The sequence below is a fragment of the Seriola dumerili genome, unplaced genomic scaffold (genome assembly GCF_002260705.1).
Source record: "Seriola dumerili isolate Sdu_G_001 unplaced genomic scaffold, Sdu_1.0 BDQW01000226.1, whole genome shotgun sequence".
Taxonomy (NCBI): domain Eukaryota; kingdom Metazoa; phylum Chordata; class Actinopteri; order Carangiformes; family Carangidae; genus Seriola; species Seriola dumerili.
The window spans coordinates 4,711,567-4,717,944 of record NW_019174481.1 but is presented as its reverse complement, the minus strand read 5'-3'; positions in this window follow the sequence as shown (position 1 = coordinate 4,717,944).

Genomic DNA, 6,378 nt, shown 5'->3' with positions numbered 1-6,378 from the left:
AGAGAGAGAGAGAGGGAGAGAGAGGTAGTGGGAGGAGGAGGTCTTCAGCATGGCTTCGTATATGGCAGACATTTTGTTGCCCGGTGATCAAGTAAGAGGTGAAAGAAAAGGCAAAGAAGAAGGAGAGCGCAGAGAAGCTGGAGGATTTTTTGGAAGACCGCCAGCAGCAGCATAACAGGATGAGGGAGCAGATGGGGGAGGCCGGCAGAAATGATACATAAATGGACAGGATATTTACATCATAGGATCTGTGACAACAAGCAGAGCTGTAGCACACAGACGGAGGTGAAATAACCCATGTCCACTTTGCTTTGACTCCTCTCAAGTATAGAAAAAGGTTGCCAAAGCAACACAGACACCTGATGGGTCTGTGGAGGCAGTGATGGACACAAATGATGTCTCTGCAGAGAAGCATTATGATATCTTCCCTGGTCACACCCCCTGGGATTATTTTAGGCTCTCTGAGTTATAATAGTTCTTTCTGAAGGGCAGCCCTGGAGGATAAGATTTAAGACCCATCAGCATCATCTAAGTATAGAACCAATCACCTACAGTATATCAGTTTTAAGTATAGTGCAATGATTTTCAGATTTTCCCATTCAACAATCCTTGCATGTCACTGACTCTTTGAATGTCAGACCAACAGGCATTTTGCTGTTGTGCAGAACGTCTTGTTGTTAGAGATGGCATACGGTTTCTCCTGACTCAGATCAAAGCCGGTGTAGCCTTGTGACTCCCCAGGGTTGAATTTAAAGGCCTCGCTCACATCAAAGAGTCTTTGTAGGGATGAGGGACCAACTGTAACTGATTGGCCGCACATGGTTTCAGTGGGGCCCCATGGCCAATCTCTCTGCTTTAGCAGCATCAGCTCCTTACATTCCAGTCCAGCTTCTCACATGGCATACTGTAAAACGTTTGCACACATTTCTATGTGAACATAGTGATTTAAAGCACATTCATCACAGATAACGTTCGCCACCTCATGTGCTTTCATTTCCTAAATTGTACTAATTTGTACATCATCATTTGTACATCACAAAGGCAGAAGCACGAACACACACGTACACATGTATTGGACTGTACCACTCAGTTTGCTGAGATTATTTCAGGCTCCTGCCATCCACAGAGCTGTAATCCCCAACTCCCTCTTCCCTCATTCACTTAATCTCCCTGTTTTCTCCTCTCTGGAGGCACCATTAATCCCTCTTGCCCCCCTCCCTGCAGCCATGGCTCTATAATCTGGAGCTGTGAGCTTTGCTGCGTCACTGGGTCAGTGTGTCAGATAGAGTACAAGCACTGCTCGTTCCTGTCACGATCTACTCATCCTCCTCCTCTCATCTCCACTTTACATCCACATCCTGTCTCCATATTCTCTACATCTCACTGCCCATCCTTTTTTTTTTTTTTTTTTTTATCTTTCCAGCTCCTGTTGCCTCTCTCCACTCTAGCACATCTGTTTCTTCTTCACTCTCAGTTTCGCCTTATCAGTTTAGTTTTTCATACACTCTACAACTCTTGAGTTTGATAATTCTGCAGAATAAATTATATATGCGTTCAGTCAAAGGTCATTAGGTACAGATTTATCTCAGTCAGCATATGCACTCCCTCAGATCACATGCCTTACAGGAAGAGCTCAAACATATATTCTTGTAGTGTCCTTGGCCTGGTTTACACTCCATTACACAGCTGAAAATGAGCTATTGTGAAGCTCTGGTGCAATTTATCACACATTTGAACATTCAACACGTGTTTTAGACCCCCTCACAGCCTGCGCTGAATGTGGAACATTTCAAGCAAAACTTGAATGTAGAAGATGGAGAAAGAGAGTGAAAACCTGACCACTGATTATACATGCAAATAATTTTCATTTCATCATTTCATCATGATGATCATTTTTCATGTAAGACCACTGCATGGTTATGAAATGAGAATTCTTTGGGCATAAAAAGCCCTTAACATATTACAAATAAATATTCTGACAAATTAAGAACAGTTTTGGTTGTTTTACACGAGAGATTTCTTTATTTCCTTTTCTCTTGTTGCTCTTCTCACTGGTTTGAAGTGCGCTGGACTCAGTGATAAGTGATGTCATGGACCTCCGTGCACCAATCAGGATTTAACAACATCAGTCAGGAACTAATGGCGGTGGGTGTGTTGTGGTGTTGTGGTGTGGTCACCATCAATTAAATGTGAAAGAAAAAAAAAAACACAAACACACCTATACAGACATAAACTCAGATTATCTGAGTTTTTGAGTGTTGAATTCTCCATAAATAATACCCAAAGCTTACCTATTTCTATTTTTAAAACATATTATTTATTAGCTTACTTAGCCATGAATGTTTAACGTTAAATAGAAATACTTGACATTTGAAAGCAAGTGTTCAGGGTCCTTAAAGTTTCACTCTAACTAGACAAAGCCAGACTAACTGCACAGCATCTGGCTGCATAAGAAACGTTTACAGACTGTATCACTTATTTGTAAAGTGTATTCAGCATATTTACACAGTAGAAGCTCAGCATTTTAGTATTAACACACCTGAACATTTAGTGTCTGTTCAAGGCCACTCAACAGTAAGTGCGGAACAGCAGCAGATTAGTTTTTCGCTATTTCCCCTGTACTGATCATAACATGAATCAAACTTACAACCCGCTAAACACAATCCCACTTCTCTAAACATCCACCACACATACTGTAGTGTGTCCACTAAACTGGACATATCCTTCCTACATGTTGCTAAATTCAGGCTGCAAGTCTTCATGGAAATGTTCCTCATGGCTGTTTGAGTATGTAAGAGACATGCTGACACACAAACACGCACAGAGTTACACCTCTGTTTAAATTTGTACAGTATGTTCAGTCTTGTCTTGACAAACACAATCAGCGGTGAGTCTCTCTCTGTGTCACTCACTGTCTCTCTTTCCTTTTCCCCCACCCTTCCACATTTCTCCTCCTTTGTTCCTCGCAAAGCAGGTTCAGCGTCCACACCCACAAACGCATGAATACAGGGAGGGCTCCGGTGTTGACACAGTCATAGTAGTGAGCCTTTAATTCAGGTAATAATAAAATTTCAGAACAAAAGACAGTCGTGATTGAAAGTATGAACCTGTCCATAATCATAAATGAGCGGGGCATTAAAATACATTTGCCTCTGCATGTAAAAAAACTGTGCAGGTTTTGTCTGTGTCAACATTAACACAGAAATCTGATGCAAATACAAATATATGCCATGCAAAGATGTGGTAAGAGTAAAAGGAGGTTGCTATGGCAACTGGGCTGTGTTTATCTCCGGTGTGAATCAACGTGCTTTGCCATGTGAACCTGACCCAGTTACACCCAAGGGAGCGTGAATGCACACACAATCACACACACTGGGATACATGTGCTACACACACACACACACACACACACACACACACACATGCAATCACACATGGACGCTGAGAACACTGTGATTGTTCTATTAACAGTAAATAAGGCCAGCGAACACGGCGAGGCGTAAAAAGTTATTCCAGTATCCTGCACATTTTCCTCTACAGTGACTATTCTCACTTCTGCCTTGCATGTCTTGCTTCCTCCATCTTTGGCCTGATGACTTATATTTGTTGTGTGCCATCCGCGGGGTGCTGCTGGACACCCTTACTCTCCTTATCTCACTCTTCTTTCATCCTCCCATTTTCTTTTATCCTCCCATATTCCCTCAGATCCTCCATTCTCTTTAATTTCCCCTGCAACACCAGAGCAAATTTTTCTTTTGTGTTCAATCCTCAAACTAACTCAAATGATCTAATAAGAGGAGAATGTATTGGCAGAATGATCCTATCCTAATCATCCATACATCAGCTGAAAATCACTTGCACATTTCTCTCTCGCTGTACAGCTCTAGTTTAATTTCTGAACATGTTAATCTCCTTTACCTCCCAGATTTTTGGCCTTACCAAAATAAACAATTTGCATTTGAGGATCAAGCATGGGTGAGACATGGTAATTCAGAATTCAGTTAGTCTGTAACCGCCTAGATGACTCATCGCAGCACAGCCCACAGAAACAGGGACATCCAGTGTTGGGATTGTAGTATAACATGCTGGGCTTATGTAATACTTGGAGTTTGCTCTTTAGTGTGCATATTTCCTGATTTTCTGTCTATATTGTCAAACGGGTACACAGACACATGACGTGTCACAAGTTAAGTATTTGACGGGGTTTGAAAACTGCAGATGAATGCAGTGACTGGTCTTTATCATCTGTGACACACACACACACATATATATACACACACACACACACATTATCAGCTCACTGGAGGAGTTTCTATAAAAGTGAGATGCCAAAGCAAATGAGCAAATGACACACTTTTGAATGGCTGCACCTGACTGCCCCTCCAAATGTGGAAGTGCCTGATCACAGATTGACAAACCCCGCAAACATTATGCAATGCCAACAGCATTATGTAATCCATCATCACAACAAGAAGCTGGACCAAATCATTGGAGCTCTGGCTGATTAGCGGCTCCATATGGTGCCACTGATTCATCTCATTTGACTGGCATTTACAAAAGTGCAAGTTGTCTTTGTTCGGCGGATGCGTGTTTGCTTTATGCTGATTTGGAGGATGTGTCACTGTCATTAATGGAGTGGAAGACTGCGCTGTGTTTTTTGGATTCAGGGGGTAATAAAGGGGAAAACAGGAGGCCTGTGCAGAAAGTCTGCATTGCGTCACAGCAGGGAGCAGAGGAAGAAGGGAGAGAAAGGAGACAGGAGGGGTGGGGTGGGGGGGGGAGCAGGGGCACAGCAAGGGGAGAGAGGGGTGTGTCTTCACTGACCTAGTTAGAGGGATGGAAACCCCCCCCACCCCCTCCTCCCTCATCCTCCAACCACCCCGCCTCACTACTGACGTGTAAAGGGCACTTTCAAACAGTACCAGACAGACAGGAATGAATGCAGGGAGGCAGGAAAAAGAGATAGCCAAGCGGTTAGAGAGACAGGCAGAGGGGGGTGGGGGGCAGACCAACAGACAGGCAGACGTGAGTCAAGAAAAATGAGATCGACGGAGACTAGCAGACAAATATATCCACAATGATATACCAGATCTGGGTAGATCTGGGAAATATCTCTGTGAAAACAGGATAAGCCTAAAGGGATTTAAAACAAATTAATGATAACAACAGACTGCATCCGAAATATTGAACCCCTTCATATCCTGTGCAATATTAGATTTATGCCTTTACTTTCAGAGAATAATATCTTTCAAGCATAAAGCAGCTTTTAATAAAATCAGAACATCTCTAAAAAAAAATGCAATAACTGCGAACATACAAGCTGTAATTACTAATAAACAGGATCTAATCCGATGCTTTTCAAGAGTGCTCGTTGTAGAAATCTTAATTGTGAAGGTCACTGCAGTGTAAAATGTCTTAGAATTAACATGTGAACGTACATTAATGCATTAATTACACGTCATTTACAAACCGCCGCACTCCCAGAACCAGGCAGCTATACTCCTAACCTGCAGTCTTTTGTCTAACAGGATGATTGTTTCCCCCTCTGGCTTCACATAGTCCACATTACAGTTCAGAGGCCACAGGCTAATGGAGAAAGCTGACTCTTTTGTCTTGAAAGGGCATGCCAAAACTTTCCTGAAACCAAACTGCATCAACTAAAAATAGGTTTAACTACATAAAGCAACAAGTTAAAGGGCAACTTCATACTCCAAACCTTTCTGCTCTGTCATCTGTTTTTGTTATGTATTCTCAACTGTTCCGTTTAGTCCGTCCAAAACATTTTCCAGCTCAGGTTTTCAGATTTCCATCCACTCTCTCTCTCTCTGTCTCTGTCTCTCTTTTTTTTCTTTAAAAACCCTCAGTTGTTCAGTCTAAGTGTCTTTCCGTCAATCCTTTCCTTCACTTGCTGGATGAACTTTCAGACCTGCATTTTGATCCTGAAGTCTTCATCTTCAGAGGACAGTGAGCCTGAAATCTTTCTCATCGTAGCACTTTGTTCACTTCGGCAACCCCTTGACCGAAAGTTTCTTTTGTCATTAGAGTCAACAGTAATTAACAAAATCCAGAGCTGGTTTTGGTTCTACAGCATGTGATGCTTTGTAATTTGACTCTTTTATTCCAGTTTGAACCATCATCAAGCTCTAAACCTGTAATGTGAATGTCCTCCCTCACCAAACCAGTCGTCCCTTTACTCTCAAAGCTATTCCTCTGTCTTCAACATTTAAGTCCAGTGACACAGAGACAACCATTGTACGCAATGTTGCCAGGAGCCAGAATCAGTAATACTTTTACATTTACTCGGCTACTCTTTTTTTTTTGCAACCATGACCTCACCTCCGCAAGTTGAAGGCCTGCATGCTAAACATTTGCTCATTA